This window comes from Crocuta crocuta, unplaced genomic scaffold (assembly GCF_008692635.1).
Source record: "Crocuta crocuta isolate KB4526 unplaced genomic scaffold, BGI_CrCroc_1.0 scaffold190, whole genome shotgun sequence".
Lineage (NCBI taxonomy): Eukaryota > Metazoa > Chordata > Mammalia > Carnivora > Hyaenidae > Crocuta > Crocuta crocuta.
Genome location: NW_027527955.1, coordinates 9,195,111 through 9,216,013, shown reverse-complemented (window position 1 = coordinate 9,216,013; position 20,903 = coordinate 9,195,111). Strand labels below are relative to the sequence as shown.

The 20,903-nt window shown below is 40.4% G+C and overlaps 1 protein-coding gene and 1 non-coding gene across 5 annotated transcripts in view; both read right to left on the bottom strand.

Annotated features, from left to right (window-relative positions):
• Positions 1–20,903, bottom strand: part of LOC144222077 (uncharacterized) — a 79,128-nt gene that overhangs the window by 40,378 nt on the left and 17,847 nt on the right. The window lies entirely within an intron of this gene.
• LOC144222165 (U6 spliceosomal RNA) lies at positions 8,365–8,467 on the bottom strand. Its single transcript, XR_013332328.1, has one exon. It is a non-coding gene; the product is annotated as a U6 spliceosomal RNA (small nuclear RNA).

Sequence of the window (20,903 nt, the reverse complement as noted above, 5' to 3'; positions counted from 1 at the left end):
TTAACATAACATGTTGGTTTCTAATTTCTTTTTCCCCCCTTCAATCATGTAGGTTAGCAGCCAATCAAAAAGCAAAGAGAATTTCTAATATTAAGATTATAATGATTGTGACATGATAAATCACATTCCTAATTTCAAAGTATAGCTTTAATTCAGAGGAAAATGTCATTATGAAAGCTCCCCTCTTCAAACCACAGTTAGTATTATAATTAATTTCTCTAATTTTAATCTATTGATGAATATTACCGAGTTCCTGATGGGGTCTTAACAGCATGCTCCATGTTATACTTCTTTTGAGCCTGACGTAATCGGGATCTAGCCCTCTATTTTTTCTAAACTGACTCCGTGCAGTCAGGGGAACTATACACAGTCAGAGTCAACAAGGGTCCTGTTAACTAATGGGAGGAAGCAAGCAGACGTACTGAAAGCATCATTACCAAGCTGGCCTTCAGGACACTAGCGGAGGCGGTGCCATGCCCTTCTGTGCTGAGCACTGCTCTCTCAGCTCTCTCATTTCCCCAGATACTGGGAGCAATAGTGACCCACAGGCTTCAGCGAAGTCCTTCTCGAAGAATTGCCCTCGGCATAGACTGCCATGCCCCCAGGGCCATGCTCCCACCCCGAAAGCCTTCATCCAGAGACTGGTTGATTGAGGAGAGGGTACTAGAGGCCTCCGGCCCTCGCCCTGAGTCAGGATCATTCAGAAGGACCCTCCCCGCTGCAGAGCTCCCCTGTAGGGCCACCGGAGTGTGTTGTAATTCCATTACTCTTTCTCTAGCCAACTCTATGTCCTTTGCTCACCCATAGGGATTGACACCCCCCCACCCCAGCAGATTTCCCAATGTATTTCCTGCATGCAAATCTGTCTCCGAGTCTGATTTCTGGGGGGGACCCAGCCACAGCAGCATCAAGCGCTGATATTATGAAACCAGGAGGCTCAGGTTTGGGTCTCGCTTCTGCCACCATGAGGAGTCACCTCTTTGAGCCTCCTCTGAGAGGAAGGGTCGCGCTAGATCTCCAAATTAACACATCTTTAAAAGTCTGAGATTACTGTCACACTAAGCTCTCAATCTTGATTGTTCTAAAAGTTGTGACAAATATCAACTGAAAATGCAGAACCATAAATCAATAGCTAAGAATCACTTTCCTAATTCACTGGCTAATTTGTTTGGCAATACAAAATAGATTTCCCCCCAAGAATCCGTTTGACAACAGAAGATACTCTTGTCAATAATTTCTGCACTGACTTTCCATCTCCTCTCTTCTCTCTGCCCCAGTTTGCAGGAGCAGAGGTAAGTCCACTCCAATACCTCAGCTCCCTCTGGAACCAGGTCAGCGATTGCAGAGAAGGTTGGCAGAATCCATCGTGTATTTCGGAAGCAAGCAATTTTGCGTTAGTGTTCTTAAATGGCGAATTTAAGGAATTTTAAGGGAAAAAGGACTCCCTTAAAACAATTTAATAAAGATAATATGGAAAGAATTATAGCCAACTTATTACATTAACTATATCCGTCTAATTACAACATACGACTTCACTCCTTCAAGTCCCAAGTCCTTTGTGTCTTATTTTATCCTCTTAGAATAGAGTTTTGATGTAGATATTATTAAAGTCATTGCAGTACATGTGCTTACATTAACTGTCCTTCTTGGTAGGTGCCTTAGGAGAACCTAAACTCCCTCTGAAAGAGGCACAGTATCAGTCCCTGCCACTAGCTCCAGAACATTCTTGACCTTAGGATAAAGTTGCTTTGTGAGGTTTTTGTTGTTGCTGTTGTTTTTACAAATTGACTTTGGCTCTCTATTTCCCCCTTCCTTTCTTGATTTATATCTCCTGCTTTTTGGCCTTTCCCTCCCATATACACTTCATCCTGCGTCTTGTATTGTAATGGCCGTCTTTGTGTCTGCATTTGTCCCCTGCCACTGTCATTGCACCAGCTGTCTTCCTGGCTGCTGGCTTCAAGGCTTGCCTGTGTGCTGCCCTAGTCACTCTTCCAAGTGCCCATCTTGACATTCGTGGTGAGTATGGCGTGGTGGGGAGGTGAGGTAAGATGTGGTACGGTGAGCTGTGGTAAGCTGTGGGGAGGTGCTATGAGATGATGTAAGGTGTGGTGAGGCGTGGGGAGGCATATGCTGAGGTGTGGCAAGGTGTGGTAAGGTGTGTTTCTACTTTTTCTGAACTGACTCCGTGCACGGTCAAAAGAACTATAACGTGCACAGGAAAACTCATCATTGGCCAAAAACAGCCTAGCTTTCTGGCAATACTGTCTGGCTACAGGTGGTAAGCTAGCACATTCTGTATGTGACTGGTCTCCCTAACGTAGGGAGATGGCCTGGATCACATACCATCTGACATAGGGACCATTAGTAGTGCTTTGCTTTTTATCTACTACTACCAAGGAGGTGGGCGCAGGCTTTTCTTAAAAGCTTTTGGAAGAAATCTTTGGAAAAGTTATCCCTTGATAACTTTTATCCCTCATTATCCCTTGACTAAAACTGCGACATGAAAAGAAAGTAAAAAAGTGCTTGGGAACTGACATCAAGCTCTACCCCTCTCCCCAAGCTTATTTCTGTCCCCAAACTCCTCATTCACAGTGACTGCCTGCCTCACTCATTTTCCACCACCTGATTCCCAATCCCACACATTCATAAGATATGTATGTAAAGAGGACAAAATTAGTTTTCAAGATGGTAGGTGATACTTTTAACTTTTAGAAAGACTTAATTTTTTAGAGCAGTTTTACATTCATAGCAAAATGGAGGGGAACGGACAGAGATTTCCCATATATCCCCTGTGCCCACACACACACAGGCTCCCCCGTTATCAACATCACTCATAAGAGGGTACACGTGTTACCGCTGATGAACCTACACTAACACATCATTATCACCCAAAGTCCATCAACCATAGTCTACCTGAGGGTTTATTCTTGGCGATGTACGTTATATATTCTATGGGTTTGGACAAATGTATCCAACATTACAGTATCATTCAGAGTCTTCTACTTGCCTAAAAATCCTCTGTGCTCTGCCGATTCATCCTTTCCCTTCCCTCCCCCCACCCCAGCCCTTGACAACCACTGATCATTTTACTGTCTCCATACTTTTGCCTTTTCCACAATGTCAAATAGTTGGAATCATACAGAATGTAGCCTTTTAAGATTGGCTTCTTTCATTTAGTAACATGTACTTAAGATCCCTTCATGTTTTTTCATGACTTGATAGCTCATTTATTTTTATCTATTATAATTTTAAATGTTTATTTACTTTTTGAGAGAGAGGATGAGTGGGGGAAAGGGCAGAGAGAGAGGGAGACACAGAATCGAAGCAGGCTCCAGGCTCTGAGCTGTCAGCACAGAGCCTGATGTGGGGCTCGAACTTATGAGCCCTGAGATCATGACCTGAGCCAAAGTCGGATGCTCAGTTGACTGAGTCACCCAGGGGCTCCAGCTCATTTATTTTTAGCACTGAATAATAGTCCATTGTCTAGATGTACACAGTTTATTTACTGACTCACCTTCTGAAGACCATCTTGGTTATTTCCAAGTTTGGGCGATTATAAGTAAAGCTGCCGTAAATAGTCACGTTCAGGGTTTTGATGGACATAAAATTTCAACTCCTTTGGATAAAATACCAGTAAGCCAGATTGCCAGATTGTATGGTAAGAGTATGTTTCTTTTCATAAGAAACTGCCAAATGTCAAATTGCATTCCTGCCTGTTATGAATAAGAGCCCCTCTTGCTCTGTATCTTGGTATTTTGGACTGGGGCCATTCTAATAGGTGTGTGGTGGTGTCTCATTGTTTTAATTTTTAAATTATGTCTCCTCCTACTGTCTCTATAGATATGTTTTATTTTGCAATACAAAAATAATGCTTTAAAAGAATCTTTCACACGACTGAATAAAAGATGATGCTTGATTGTCGAAAGCCTAACTCAACAGTGCAACAGTAGATATTAAGTGTTTAGTCATGAGACATCCATCAATAACTTTGGCAGCTGGACCTTAGGCTTTGTTTTCATTCCAAGGACTGCTGTTGACCTAGATAGTCTCCCTCTCAATATAGTTGACCAACTAGCACCCCAGACTCACTGTTCAGATAAGGCTATCAAGTTAGTCAACTTTGTGCTCAAATCTAGCTCTGCTCCTCTTGGCTATATGACCTTAGACAACTGTCTCCCCTAGAGACTTTAAAGCCTTATAGCTCCATAAAACATTTAGAATTAAAAAAAAAAAAAAGCCTTATGGCTCCATTGTCAAGATCAACCCAGTCATAACTCCAGTCTGATCCTTGACCCTGTGACCAGTCAATCAGCATACGTGGTGCAAATTAGTAAGCTATAAATTTATGATCTCTAACCACAGGCAGATCTTCTATGATATTGTGCTGCCATCCTATGGGTCTTTAAACCACCCCATTCCACCCTAAATCTCTACATGGTGCTTCCAAACTTTTACTGCTCTCCTCATGATCCCCTTCCCACAAACCATCATTTGATGGAACTCTCTGAATCTCTTACTCTCCTTCCTCCAATAAGAGACTTGTCTTCATTTGCACTGATCATTCTTTCCTTCCATCTTATTGGAGAGCATGGTCTACCACTTGCCCAAAACTACTTTGGATACCAATCTTTATTTCCTTTGATGCTTTAGTCTTCTCTTTTATGCATTCTATACTGTATCCTCAATCCTTTTCGCTCCACTGCTCTCTTCCCTTAATCTATGAACATGCTCAAGCTTTTTATCTTTAAAGAGAAAAAAGGGCTTTTTCTCTGCTATACCAACACTTTCTCTTTTCATTCACAGGCAGCCTTTTTCAAAGATCACTCCATGAAACTGTCACTGCTTCTTTACTACCCTCCCATTCACTACTTTACCCACTTCCATCTGGCGTCCATTCCCCCTCGAATAGTGAAGCTCCCTCAGCGGAAGGCAGAGGTGAAATCCATATCACCCACTCCATTATGGAGTTCTTAGACTTTGATATATATGCCATCTCTGTGTCATTGACCATTGGCCACACTTTTTCCTTAAATTTCCTCTTCTTTGGCACTTGTGACGTCATGCCCCGCTGGTTCTCCACCTACCTCTGATGATTTCTTCTCAATCTTCTCTTTCCAACCCTTCAAATGTTTATATTCTCTAGGGCTCTGTCCTCACCTTTTCTCTTCACTTCATTCACACTTTTGTTTGGTGATCCCATCCCAATGTATAGCTCCAACTTCACCCATAATCTGATGATTCCCTAAAAATTTGCCTACATACTTTAGATAGCCCAGAGCTCTTCTGAGCCATAGGACAGCAGCTCCCTTTTGCACATTTCTGCTTGGTGGTCACACAGGTATATCAAATTCAACATGTCCTAATTCGAAGTGTTCATCCCCCACCCCCCAAACCCATACCTCCTGGGCTCTCCTCTTGCTGGGTGATACAATGATCCATCCAACTACACAAATCCAGTGATCTGAGTATTATTCTCAGCTCCTCGTTCAAATCCTCTCTTTTCTTCTATTCCCAATTGGTAAAAATTTGATCGTATTTATTTCCTAAATCATTTGAATTCGTCTTTTTTTCTTGAGTCCCTCAGCTACTGCTCCACCATCTCTAACCTGGCCCTGTGTCCCTGACTTCTGCCTTGCCCTTTCCAATCTATCCTTTGTAAGACTGCTAGCAGCTCTCTTTCCTTGTTAAGGTAACTTTCTAAATAGCATATCAATCTTCAGGTTAGAGTCTTTAAGTGAGTGAAATATGGCCATAGGATAGTAAAGTTATATAAATTTATTTTTATATATCTCTTTTAATCTATAATTTTTATGTTAAATTTATAATTTAAAAATTTTTATTCGAGTATAGTTCATACAATGTTACATTACTCTCAGGTGTATTAAATTTATAATTTTAAAATATCAGGACATTCGATAGAGGAATGTGCAGAACATCCACTCTAGAGCCTCTTTCTCAGAATCAGGCAAGATAACATGGCATTCACAAACTTCATCTTTATGGCTAAAATCAAAACCACAAGAGGTAACAAGTGTTGATGAGGTTGTGGAGAAAAAGGAACCCTCTTGAACTGTTAGTGGGAATGTAAACTGGTGTAGTCACTGTGGAAAACAGTATGGAGTTTCCTCAAGAAACTAAAAACAGATCTACCCTATGATCCAGAACTACTGGGTATTTACTCCCCAAATACAAAAACACTAAAGTGAAAGGATACACACACCCCTATGTTTATTGCAACATTATTTACAATAGCCAAATTACAGAAGCAGCCCAAGTGTTCATCAATAGATCACTGGGTAAAGAAGAGGTGGTGTATATGCAATGGAATATTACTCAGCCATAATGAGAGTGAAATCTTGCTTTTTGCAACAACATGGATAAAGCCAAAGAGTATTATGCCGAACAAAATAGGTCAGTCAGAGAAAGACAAATGCCCTATGATTTCACATATTGGGAATTTAAGAAACAAAACAAAATACCTAAGGGAAGGAGGGAGAGAGAGAGAGAGAGAGAGAGAAACCAAGAAACAGACTCTTAACTATAGAAAACAAACTGTTGGTTACCAGAGGGGAGGTGGCTTGTGGGATGGGTGAAAAAAGAGATGGGGATGAAGGAGGGCACTTGTGGGGTGCCTGGGTGGCTCAGTGGGTTAAGCATCCGACTTCAGCTCAGGTCATGATCTCACGGTTCATGGGTTCAAGCCCTGCATCAGGCTCTATGCTGACAGCTAGTTCAGAGACTGGAGCCTGCTTCAGATTCTGTGTCTCCCTGTCTCTCTGACCCTCCCCTGCTCACCCTATTTCTCTCTCTCTCTCTCTCTCTCTCATAAATACATTTAAAAAACATTTTCAAAAAAAAAGGAGGGCACTTGTGATGGGCGCAGGGTGATGTATGGAATCTACTATATTGTACACTCGAAACTAACATAACATTGTATGTTAACTATACTGGAATTTAAATTTAAAACTTAAAAAAAATATTTAATTTTTGAGGATGCACAAGTCGGGGAGGGGCAGAGAGAGAGGGACAGGGGATCCCAAGTGGGATCTGTGTTGACAGCAGCAAGCCCAATGTGGGGCTTGAACTGCAAGATCATGACCTGCACTCAAGTCAGGTGCTCAACTCACTGAACCATCCAGGTGCCCCTCCCCCCAAAAAAGAACTTGGTTTTTAAGAGTTTTCAGTTACCAGTTTGGTAAAATGCATACTCTCTATGAATTTTAGTGCTCAAATCAAATAATAAAAATATGTTTATTTCATTTGCACAAAATCTTGAAGTTCTCCTCATACTAAAAAAAAAAAAGGAATCAGTTTGTCAGTACTTTTCTTGAGACAGAATCCAGTTCTCTCACTTCTTGATCTGGTTTTATCATTGGAATGCCTAGGAAATACTGAGTGGACAGCATAGCAAGAGATTTTGTATTTATTTGTTTAGATTCTTTGTAGTTAAATGGCAATTCTTTCTCATTGTTCTTCTCCATTTTTAGGTCTAGGGAGAGAAGAAAAGTGACAACAGAAGTATCTAAATACAATTTTACTATATATTTACACCATATACATATATGTCATATATATGACTTTTTTTTAAAGTAGGCTTCACACCCAACATGAAGCCCAATGGGGGCCTTGATTGAACTCACAAACCCTGAGATCAAGACCTGAGCTGAGATCAAGAGGCAAACACTTAACTGACTGAGCCACCCTGGCACCCCGACCTTTTCTTCTGGGTCCAATAACAGTTTCTTTTTCTTAGAGACAAAGATAAATGGAAAAGAAACTCCAAAAGGAAGCATGAGCATGAACAATAAAATGACACCCGGGTGGAGAGCCAGATGGATGGCATACTCCACAGTGCACCTGGTCATGCCCTGGTTTTTTGGATCAACATTTGCCCTGCCCTCAAGTGCCCATTACTAAGGTGGAGGGTGGAGGCAGTGAGGTGGAACACTTTCCTACTTTGTACAAAGGACAAGAACATACCTGTCTATTCCGAGAGGCCTCTCAGAGACACCAAAACCTCACCCTCAAGAATGGAAGTCAAATGTGGGGTGCCTGGGTGGCTTAGTCGGTCAAGCGTCTGACTTCAGCTCAGGTGATGATCTCACGGCTTGTGAGTTCAATCCCCGGGTGGGGCTCTGTGCTGATGGCTCAGAGCCTGGAGCCAGCTTCTGATTCATTCATTCTCTCTCTCTCTCTCTCCCTCTCTCTCTCCCTCTCTCTCTCTCTGCCCCTCCCCAACTCGCACTCTGTCTCTCTCTCTCAAAAATAAATAACATTAACAAAAAAGAATGGAAGGTGATAGATAAGAATGAGAGGGGCCTGGGTGTCAGATATATATACATAGTTACACACTCATCTTTTTTTTTTAATGTAGAAAGGTTCACAAATTTGCATGTCATCCTTGTGCAGGGACCATGCTAACCTTCTCTGTATCATTCCAATTTTAGAGTATGTGCTATATTTTTTCTTCCTTTTTTTACTGAGATATAACTGACATACAACAGTATAGTATTAGTTTCAGATAGATATACAATGTAATGACTCAATATTTGTGTATATTATGAAATGCTCACCACAGTAAGTCTAGTTAACATCCATTACACATAGAGTTACAGGGTTTTTTTCTTGTGATAGAGCTTTCAAGATCTACCCTCTCAGCAACTTTCACATACACAATACAGCACCATTAACTATAGTCACCATGCCTCTATTTTTAACCAGTATAATTTTTACTGCATTTTGATATCTGATATGACCATTATCCCCTCTTTACTTTTTTCGGGACCATATTATCTTTCATTTTCATCCTACTCTTGCTTTTCAAAATGTCTATTATACTCATGTGTTTATGCCAAATAATTAAGTCTTAGGTTGCTAAAGAGAAGAAGGATCGAGGGAGAATGGACATTTAGAATTTCTTCTTATTCCATTTTCCAAAAATAAGACTGAGAGGCACTTTGACATTTTTGAAGGGCTAACTATAGAGGTCGGGGCTGACTCTGGAAGCCAAGATTTCCTGACTTTGACTTCCAGCTCCGCCGCTCACAAGCTGGGTAGGCTTAGGTAAGTTTCTTCACCTCTCTGACTCCTTAACGGTAACACACTGGGATAATAGTATAAAACCTACTGCAGTCTTGTTTTGAAGACTGAACAAATGGATACGTAAATCTCTTAGACAGTGCCTGGCAGGTAGGAAGTTCTTAGCAAATACTGCCTCATGCTAATGCCTCCCTGGAACACACACGCCACGAGAACAGAAACTTCCCTTTTAGCCACTATTCCATCACCAACATCTAGAAAACAGCAATAAGTGTTTGTAGCTCGACTCAGTGAAGTTCAGCAGATTTTTATGGATACTCATTTTATGAGTATTTTATGGATACCCAGGATCTCTGCCAGGCACCAGAGATCCAGTGATGAGTAAGAACTGGGGCATGTCCTAGAGAGGTGAACATAGACAGGGAGGTAGTGTTCTCTCTCCACTGTTTCTTTGCATGTGCTGTTCCTTTGCCTGGAATACCGCACCCCCCACCCCCACACACACACACACACACACACACACACACACACACTTCTTCCTCTGATTAATTCCTACATGATTCACATCCTTACAACTCTCAGCTCAGATACTACAGTTCCCCAAAAAAGCGTTGCTGCCGCCCCACCCTCCGAATGTGTGGGGCTCCTTTTGCAGCCCCGTGCAAACTTCTGTCATGTTCTTAGCAGGTGGTAATTTGTCTGGCTCCTCCCGCGGACTCACTGAGCAGTCGGAGGTCAGGAGGATGGATCACAGCTCTGGGGCCTTCGTGCCCAGCCCAGTGTCTGCTACATAATATGTGCATAATACATGGTAAAGAAATTAAAGATGATGAAAAAGCCTGGTGATTTTTATAAGACAAGAGGAGGGTTGTGTTGTTTTTTTTTTCCTTGAAACAGCTGTGTCATAGCTTTAAGAAGAAAGACATGTACTGTACTGAAAATTATTTTCAAATGGCATAATAAGCCAAACTTTATAAAATCTCCTTTTTGCCCTTCCTAGGTACCAAATTGTTTTTGCAAGTTACATAAAAGGAACTATCTAAGTTAAATGGTGAGAAATGAAAACAGAATGTCACTGTTATCTCAGTGAGGTAACCATGGAACCCAGAACACTAGTCTGGGGAGCCTGACAGGGAACTTCAGGACTAGAGTCATTTCCACACAGCAGCAGCAAATTTGCTCCTTCCTAAGTCTGCGGAGGAGCTAGATTAATTCCCCCACGTCAGAAGTATTTTATAGAACACATTTTAAAATGGTAAAGACATTGAACGTCTCTGGTAGCTGAGGGAAAACAAAAGATACTTGTCAAAGTAAGCAAGTGGTTTGGCTAATGTTGAGGGATTAGCTGCTCAGTTAATGCCAACTGCGGTTTGAGGTTACCAGGGCTTGGACCCTATGGACCGTATGCTCGTCTGGGACACAGGGAAGGGAGACGTTGGTAAGAATGAGCGAAAACGGTCTTACTGAGGGAAAAGGTTTCATCTCACCCGTGCTTTCTTGCCTTCCAGTGACTTTCTGTGTGCTCCTCCAAGGGTGTCTCCCCCTCCCTCCCCCGTCACACCTGTAGGCTCATCGCCAAGGGCCAGGATCCACCTGCTGTCTCCCTAGCCAGTTAGGAAAACCTGGTAGACCTGGAGTCAGTGAGGCTGTTACCATCGGAACGAAAATGGCCCAGAGAGTTTAACACATGATCCTGATTGGGCTCTTAGTGTTTTTTTTGATGATGATGATGATGATGATGATGATGATGATGTTGTTTTATTTATTTCTGAGAGAGAGAGGAGAGAGACAGCATGAGCAGGGGAGGGTCAGAGAGAGAGAGGGAGACACAGAATCTGAAACAGGCTCCAGGCTCTGAGCTAGCTGTCAGCACAGAGCCTGACGTGGGCTCGAACCCACGAACCCCAAGATCATGACCTGAGCCGAAGTCAGATGCTTAACCGACTGAGCCACCCAGGCACCCCTGTTAGTGTTTCAACAGACGAAATCTTAGTCCCAGAAAATGAATTCCTGGTTTTCAAAGTTTCAGGCATCAACAAGCAAGCGTTGGGAGGGGTTTTGGGGTCTTGCCCACAGCTGTCTACTCCACCTACTTAGATGGCTGATGTGTCTTAAATGTTAGTTTCTGTTAAAAAAAAAAAAGTCTCTTCCTTCTTCCATAAAAATTTCCTGAGGGCCGTGGCCCCTAAAAAAATTACAATCACATCTGACGCCTTAAGAAAAACCACAAGTATGAAAACCTCCAGGGTGATATTTCATCCACATACTTCATATTATCTGAAACTANTCTAATAGCCTTCCCCCAGCTAAAGCCATTCTGGGAAAAAAACCCAGCATTCCATCGAGTTCAGGCAAGACCTTTTCGGTTGTTGTTGAAGCTTTGCTGCATTAGTTTCACGTTAGGCCTTCTCGCCCCTTTTCCAAATGGTTTACAATCACCCCTCCCTCCCCAGGGGTTTTGGAATGAATCATCCACTTTTCTTTTTTCAAGTACACTATTAAATTAGGCTGCAGCCTGGAACCAAACATTTGTTCTTACAAACATTTCTTTCATGTCATCGCTGTAACGGATACCAGAAATTCAGTAGGCTGGCCCCCTCTCCCACAAGGCAGTGGCAGGGACCGCCGGGCCCACGCTGCGGCTACGCGGCATCGTTCGCACAAACTTAAACATCGTTTTTCGGGGTCGGGCAATTCATGCTGAAATTAGGAAAGGTCAACTTAAACTTTACGTGGAAATTCATAATTTCTTGTAATTTAGAAGCAGCATGTCATTCATGTTGAGTAGAGAAGTTAAAAACAACTTCTTCCTCTGAATCTCCGTCTTATGTAAGATGCCTTTAAAGGACATCCACACGTTAGAATAAACAGTGTTTTTCAAATTCCGGCTTCAAGAACTTCAAGATGCTTTCAGTCCATTTTTAATTTCAGCAAACGGCAATTGTTGAATATAAAAATATGTAATTATAATAACGGCTACTATTTAGTGATGTATTATTAGGAAAATCAGATCTTTACCGAAATATGTGAGGTGACACACGTAAAAGCCCCTAGCACCATTCAAGAAATCATTCATTCACCCCACGGAGAGTGCCATCGCCATGCCAAGGGTTAGGGTGCAGCAATAAGGAAAACACTCAAACTCTCCTGATATTGTGGGGGAGGAGGCAGGAAGAGGGTGGGGGTAGGACAGATTATAAACAAAATAAATCAGTAAGTAGATAGAGAAATGCCATAGAGAAATCAGGGCAGGAAAGGAGACTACACAGTGCTGGGGATGGGAGAGAAGTTACAGTATTAAACGGGAGGGTCAGGGAAGGTGGCATTTGAAGAAGGAGATGTGACTTGGAAGAAGAGGATTCTGGGTGGAGGAAACCACAAGTGCAAAGGCCCTGAGGTGGGAGTACCTGACATGGTTAAGGAGCAGCAGAGTCCACTGAGATCTGTGGTGAGTAAGGGAGAGTGGGTTAAGTCAGAGAGACAGGGTGAGGAGTGGGGGTGAGCAGATTATGTAAGGCCTTATAGGGCATTGTGGACACTTTGGCCTTTCAAATGAGGTGGGAAGCCATTGGAGGATTCTGAACAGAGAAATGACAAGATCTAACTTTGTCTTTCAAAAATGATTTTGGTTGCTGCGTTGCAAACAGTTATGAAAGGCAGGGATAGGAGCAAGAAGAATAACAGGGTACAGAAATACTTGTTTATTACAAATTGCATTTTTCCATGACGTTCCCTCTGTTTTTTAGTTACTCTTCCTTTAAAATTTTTACTTATTTATTCCCCTATTCTCCATGTATTTGGGGTTGTACTATATCCAAATTTGAAAGCAATACAAAGAAAATTGCATCTCTTTGAAACATTGAAGGCATTTCAGACTTCACTGAATCAAATTGTTCTCAGTGGACTTTTTTTTTCTTAATCTGGGCAAAGAGTTAAAAATAGCTTATTCTCTGTGAGCATAAACAACTACAACTCAACAGGGGTAGAGGGGAGTAGGTTCAATACGAACCGCTAACAGTTTCTGAGTGCTCTGCATATGCTAGGCACAATGTTTGGTGTTCGACGTGAATCAGCTCATTGAGTCCTCTCGATGACTCGCTGAACCAGGTACTGTTATTTCTATTTTCCCAGGAGGAGAGAAATGAAATAACCGTGGGAGGTTACATGGCTGGCAAATGGCCAGCCCCGGATTGGAATTAAGGCCACGGGGCTCAAACCCTGTGCAGGTGACCACCACATTATGTTGCTGTTACGTCCCAGCCATCCACAGAAATCCCCACGCTAAGGACTGAGGAGAGAGGAGAGACTACAAGAGACTCGGTCTAGTAACACTGTGGAGTAACTCTACCCACTTGATTTTACCGTGGTCTGTCGGAAGGAAGAATGTGCTGAAAGAAGAAACTGGAATGAAAAGACAGAAATTTAAGAAAAAGTAGAGACCAAAGGATAACATGTATGAGGGTTCACCCAACACTGTGCAGGGGCTAGAGAACTGCATTTGCTGGCCGTAGTGTCCTGTCCCCAGCAGCCAATCCTGGTCCCTACCCCCTCTACTCTAGTGCACAATGAACAGCATGTTGGGTTTTTCTGCAGAATGTATAAAGCACTCCTCTAGTTCCCTTGTGCTGGTTAATGAACAAATGGCATTTCTGTTTATAAATCAGCCTTTTGTGAGTTTGGTTGGCTTGAATCAGCTCCTCCCCCTCCCCTAATGCCTCCCATCCCCCCACCTCCTAGGCTCCACTCTTCCTCCCCCAACCCTTCTGCTGGCCACAGCTTTATTAGTCCTGGGGCTGCATTACATCTGCTGGGTTCAAGGTGCCCACCCGCACCAATCACCCCGGGGTCCAATGACTGTTCAGTTGTTTACAACACAATACAAATGTTATTTGGGGAAAGGCTTTTGAATTATTTTTGTACCGTGATTTTGATTTATTTAAGCTTCTCCCATCTAACTGAAGAAGCTTTGTACATTTGGTACAGAAATTTGGTTTGTCACTTTGTACCCTTGATGGGTTGCAGCTCAGGAATGCACGGTTCCTATCAGAGGTCGGGGAAGCTGAGGTGGGAGACGTTTGGATCTAACGCAGTTAATGTGGCTTGGATTCCAGATCTATCTCTTGCTGTAACTTGGTGAGAAAAGGAACTTGGAGTTTAAATAAAAACTATTAACTGACAATATCGGAAAAACACCAAACGGGTTTCTCAACTTCTCTCTCTTTTTGTGACCAGACTCTTCATCAAATCTTTGCCTCCCATCTGACTCCTTAGGACTGCTCAGCACACTGTTTTTCTCATGTAAATATTTGATATATTTGGTATATATTACATATATTTTGTGTGCACATGTGTATGTGTGTGGGGGGTGTATTTCTTTTATAAAAAAAAAAAACCCTGCTTCTTCCTTTTTAATAGAATTGCTTGCAAGGAGAAGAACATGTTGGCCAGAGGATAAGAATGAAAAAGAGATTTTATTCTACAGTATGTACTATATTGTACCTTTTGAAATCTGAACAGTGTTTGTCGATTATCCATTCAAGTTCATGAACTGATTTACTTTTAAAATAAAACTACAGTATTTAAAAGAAATGCATTCTCTTCTATATAGAGTCAAAAACACCATATTTCCATTTATGCAGAAGGCCTTATTTTTTTTAATGGAGAATAAATTGCTGTGGATAAATATGGCAGGAAAACATTCCTCAAAAATGATTGTTAAAGGGACTCCCCTCCAATAAATATTAAGCCATATGCAAATAGAAATTATAACAATATATTCTTAAGCATAATTTTAAGGAGGTTTTACAACAATGCCATGTATCCTCAGTTTATATCAGTAGCGGTAAAATATAGATATAGCAGCAGACACTTAAAGGCATTTATTACTGAATAAGAGCAAAGTGTCATACTTAGTGGTGGCAAAATTCTTGAAACAGTTCCATTAATGTGAAGAATAAATAGTACAAAGATGATGTGATCACCACTACTTTTTTAACATCTGAGAAGACAAAATAATAGGTACATAATATTGTCAAAGAGAAGGCAAATTTATCATTTATACATAATATTATCTGCTTTAAAAAAACAGGAGAATGCATTAAATCTATTAGAACTAACGTCAGATGGTAGTTACAAAACATTTAAAAGTCAATAGGGTAGGCCCTGGGACAACTGAATATCCATATACCTCACGACACACACAAAATTAACTGAAAATGGATCATAGATCTGAAAACAACAGATAAAAATACAGAACTCTCAGAAGAAAATGTAGTAGTAAATCTCTGTGATCTTGGGTTAGGTAATGAATGGTTTCTTAGATACAATACCCAAAGCACAAATGACAAAATAAGAAATAGATAAATGGGGTCTCGTCAAACTTTAAAACTTTTCTGCTTCAAAGGACACCACCAAGAACGTGAAAAAATGACAGATGGAATGGAAAAAAAAATTCACCAATTATATATCTGATTTACCGGATACCTCTGATATTCAGAACATATAAAGAATTCTAGCAACTCACCAATAAAAAGATAAATAACCCAATTTAAAAAAGGCCAACAGATTTAAGTAGACTTTTCGCCAAAGCCAACATACAATCGCTCAAAAAGCACATGAAAAGAAGCTTGTGCTTTAGACAGAGTTTGATGTACTGCGGTTGAAGGCGGGCACCAACCCCCTGGAGAGAGTGCAGACCCCGTAAGATTAAGGGCACAACCCTCACAAGACTGCCCCTACGACTTCACCTGTACCTCGGATGCCCAGGGCATCCACACTTCTGCTTAACTAGCTGTTATTTATTACTCAGGTGTTTTCCATGACTCCCCTAGATTTGATAATTCACTGGAATGACTCACAGAACTCAGGAAACTATACTTATGATTAGTTTTATGATAAAAAATACAGACTAGAAACAGCTAATGAAGAGACACAGAGGGGCAGGGGAGGGGAAATGGGGAGTGACTGCTGACTGGCATGGGGTTTCTTTTTGGGGTGACAAACATATTCTAAAGTAGACAGTGGCGATACTTGCAAAAACCCTGTGAATATACTAAAAAGACCTGAAATGCACTCCTTAAATAAGGATGCATTTTAGATTATGTGAATAATATGTCAATCAGCTGTAATTTAAAATGAGCCAATAGGCGGGGTATAAGTTAACAAATATAATGAGAAAATATCCTTTTTAACAATAATAACATTAAGAATGAGCTTAACATGAAATATGCTAGGCTAAGAGAAGAATCTATAAATCCTGATCGAAGGTCATAATCAAAGACCTAATAAATGGAAGGATTAACTCTGTTTCCAGATATTTTAATATTGCAAAGAGTAACTTCTTCTTGAATTCACATATAAGTTTGGTATCCCAATTAAAAACCCCAAAGGATCTGGGGTCGGGGGAGGAGGAGGAAATGTGCCAAAATTAGCATAAAAAACATATGAAAGAATATATTATGTGTAATATAGTACAAAACGTAGGACAGAAATACGTCAATATAGGTTCATCAACTGTAACAAATGTACCACCAATGGGGTTGACTGATAAAGGGCGAGGGGGGCTGTGCATGTGTGAGGGGAGGGAGAATAAGGAAAATCTCTGTACCTGCCTCTTAATTTTGCTGTGAACCTAAAACTGTTCTAGAAAATAAAGTAAAAAAATATACATAGAAGAATAAATATGTATGAATAATGGACATTTTGAAAGAGTAGTTAAACATTAAAGATAACATGGTCTTTAAAAATCACAAGATCATAGGGGCGCCTGGGTGGCTTAGTCAGTTAAGCGTCAGACTTTCGCTTAGGGCATAATCTCGCGGTTCGGGCCCCGTGTCGGGCTCTGTGCTGACTGCCAGCTCAGAGCCTGGAGCCTGTTTCAGTCTGTGATTCCCTCTCTCTCTGACCCTCCCCTGCTCACGCTGTCTCTCTCTCTCTCTCTCTCTCCTAGAAATAAATAAAACATTAAAAAATTTTTTTTAAATAAAAAAAATCACAAGATCATATCAGATGTCAAAATACATTATAAAGTGATACTGATTAAAAGTATAATATAGGCATTGTCTCACAGACAGAACACGCAATCAGAATAAAAAGTCCAGAAGCAGATTTAAATTTAAAAATGTATTATATATTGGGGCGCCTGGGTGGCTTAGTCAATTAAGCGTCTAACTTCAGCTCAGGGCATGATCTCGCGGTTTGTGGGTTCGAGCCCTGCATCGGGCTCTGTGCTGACTGCCAGCTCAGAGCGTGGAGCCTGTCTTCGGATTCTGTAACTCCCTCTCTCTCTGACCCTCCCCTGATCACGCTGTCTCTCTCTCTCTCTCTCAAAAATAAATAAAACATTAAAAAATGTATTATATATTAATAATAGCACTTCAATCAAAGAAAGGATGTATCATTTCATAAATGTTGGTATAATTGCCTAAACAATAGGAAAAAAGAAAGATTCCTACCCCCCTGCTATAACCAAAAGTTTGGTAGGTTAAAGATTGCAATGTAAATAAGTTTTTAATAAATATATAAACTGGGAGAAAATAAAGTTTCTCTTGGGTTACAATCTTGGGTACAGAATATCTTTCTTTTTAGTACTGCAACATAGGCAGGATTATAAAGAAAAAAATCAATACATTTGACTACTTAAGATAACCTTTATGCCCAGAAAATTAAATTTAAAATTAAGACAAACTTCGGAAAAACACGTTGGACTATATGTAATTCTATGTGTAGAATATACATGTATGTATGATCTTTTAAAAAGTTTTAATTTTATTAAAGTTAAAACACTTTTTTTAATGTTTATTTTTGAGAGAGAGAGAGAGAGATAGACTGTGAGCAGGGGAGGGGCAGAGAGAGGGAGACACAGAATCTGAAGCAGGGGCTCAGGACTCAGGAACCATAAGATCATGACCTATACCAAAGTCAGACACTTAACTGACTGAGCCAGCCAGGCACCCTTAATTTTATTAAACTTTTTAAAAATTCCAGTAAAATGAATAGACTGTTATACTAGTTTCAGGTGTACAACAATTCTATACACTCCTCAGTGCTCTCAGTCCTCTTCACCTATTTCACCCATCCCCACACACACCTGCCTTCTGGTAACCATCATTTTTTTCTCTATAATTAAGAGTCTGGATTTTGGTTTGCCTCATTTTTGTTTTGTTTCTTAAATTCCACACTTGTATGAAATCATATAGTATTTGTCTTTCTCTGACTGACTTATTTCACTTAGTATTATGTCCTCTACGTCCACCCACATTGTTGAAGATAGAAAGATTTCTTTTTTTATGGCTGAGTAATATTCCTGTGTATACACACATATATATAGGTATATATATATATTATATGTGTGTAATATATATACAATATATATGTGTGTTATACACATATATTTTCTTTTATGTATTTAAGATACATGTGTGTTATATGTATGTAGCTATATGTTTCCTTATTTTGGCTATTACAAATAATGCTGCAACAAATATACAGATGCATATATCTTTTAGTGTTATTCTTTGGGAAAATACCCAGTAGTGGCATTGGATCACATGGTAACTCTATTTATAACTTTTTGAGGAACCCCCATACTGTTTTCCGCACTGGCTGCACCAGTGTGCGCTGCTACCCACAGTGCACAGGAGTTCCCTTTTCTCCATTGTAAACACTTGTTTCTTGTGTTCTTGATTTTAGTCATTCTAACAGGTTGTGAGGTGATGTCTCATTGTGGTTTTGATTTGCATTTCCCTGATAATCAGTGATGTTGAGCATCTTTTCATGTGTCGGTTGGCCATCTGTATGTTTTCTTTGGAGAAATGTCTATTCATGTATAGATAGGCTCTTAAAATCCATTAAAAGAAATAATAGAGTTCAATATTTTACATTAAGAGGACATGAATGGGCAGTTCACAAAAACAGCAATTATATGGTCGGTAAACCCTTTTTTAAAATTCAGTCTCACTAGAAATCTAAGAAATGCAACTAAAAACAGGATCCTACTTTTCATCTATTAGATTAACAAAGATGAACAAGAATGATATACTCAGGGTGACAAAGGTATAGGGGAAGGACATTTTCAACCACTCGTTGTGGGAATATAAATCAAACAGTTTAGCAATAAGAGTTTTAAAAAATCTTAAAAATGTGCCCACTCCTTGATTCAGAAATCCTACTTCTAAGTATCTGCCCTAGAGAAATAACTAGTTATTAGTACAAGGATTTATTTACAAGGATGTCCATTGATAACATTGTTTATAAAAGTTAAAAAAAGCAAACGATGTAAATGTTTAATAGTAGGGTTATGATGTCCAAACTATAAACTATTATGCATCTATTAAATAATATTTTGATAGTGTATTTACTGATATGGACACTATTTATTATATATCGGTAAGCTAAATGATAAAATGGCATGAATGTACCTTGTAAAAATTGTAAATGCTATGTATGTATACTATTTTGGCAAAGGTCAGATGTCAGTCAACTACTAAGGTTTATTCTGCTGACAGGATTATGGATAATTTTTCATTGATCCCACTTTTCATTTTTCTATAATTACATAATAAAAAGGTTAAAAAAATTTTTAATGTTTATTTTTGAGAGAGACAGAGTGCAAGCAGGGGAGGAACAGAGAGAGAGGGAGACACAGAATCTGAAGCAGGGGCCAGGCTCTGAGCTGTCAGCACAGAGCCCAATGCGTGGCTCAAACCTACGGACCAAGGGATCATGACCTGAGCCAAAGTCAAATGCTCAACTGACTAAGCCATCCAGGCACCCCCATAACAAAACCATTTTTAACAAAGAATGACAAAATTCAAACACTGAAGGGGGAATAAATGGAGAAATTACCATTAAAAAATTAAAGAGAATCCTGAAGACAAATTCTCTTTGTGACTAAATCTCTGAATGTAAATGAGGCTACTTTGGTACCATGAAAAAAAACCCTCTGGACTTCTCCAAATGTGGAGCTGCGGCGGAGTGACAAGGGGGGAAAGGAGGGCCTGAATATTCTTTGTGAAATCCTGCCTGCACGGTGCTATTTTAAAAATCTGACTAATGGTCATAAAGGATCTTGAAAACTGAATGAAGCCCTAATAAATTAAGATGACAGAAATGAATTAGCAGAAAAATCTACGATCTGGGAATTTTTATGTGTATGATAAATCAGCTCAGCATCTAAGTCATGTTTTTTAGATGGAGCCACAAAACCCCTGCTGGGGAATTCTTCAGGAGAGCTGCCCGACTGGCTATTCCATTTTGTTACTTCCTCTTCATTTTTTTTGAGAATACCAGGACCGAAATTTGGCTTCCTGTTGTTATGCTTCTTTAAGAAACACAAATAAATCCTAGCATAATGGGATCAAAACTTGGTTCTCTCTTATTGTAATGCATTCTGAAATCCGTTATAATGCACAAAGAGACTACTCCCTGTGATAGACAAAAACATGTGGTGCCAAACAGACCTAAGATAGGTTTTCCTCTTCCGCAAATGTGGGTATGATGTATGCCAAGTGCAGAAAGCAAGCCCGGGGAGTGTCCAGTAGTGTGTTCTATACTCCACAACGTTTGCCTTTTATGCTGCGCCTTGACCTACACAAAATGTAGAGAAATCTGGATGATGTGGCTGTTTATCATTTGAATATGCTGTTAATTAGACCTTCCAGTGTTTTCTGGTTAGGCCTGGCTGAGACTGAGACTTGGGTGCAGGAAGTCTGTTGGGGAATAATGCCTGTTGGGGGCCGGAGGGTGGGGTGGGGTGAGGGAATCAGGACAGAGACTCAGTTGCCCTCATGGGAAGTTCAGGAAGGGGGGAGGGCTCATCCAAGTTGTCCCATATTGAGGCAAGAGTCTGGCTCTTTGTATTCTTT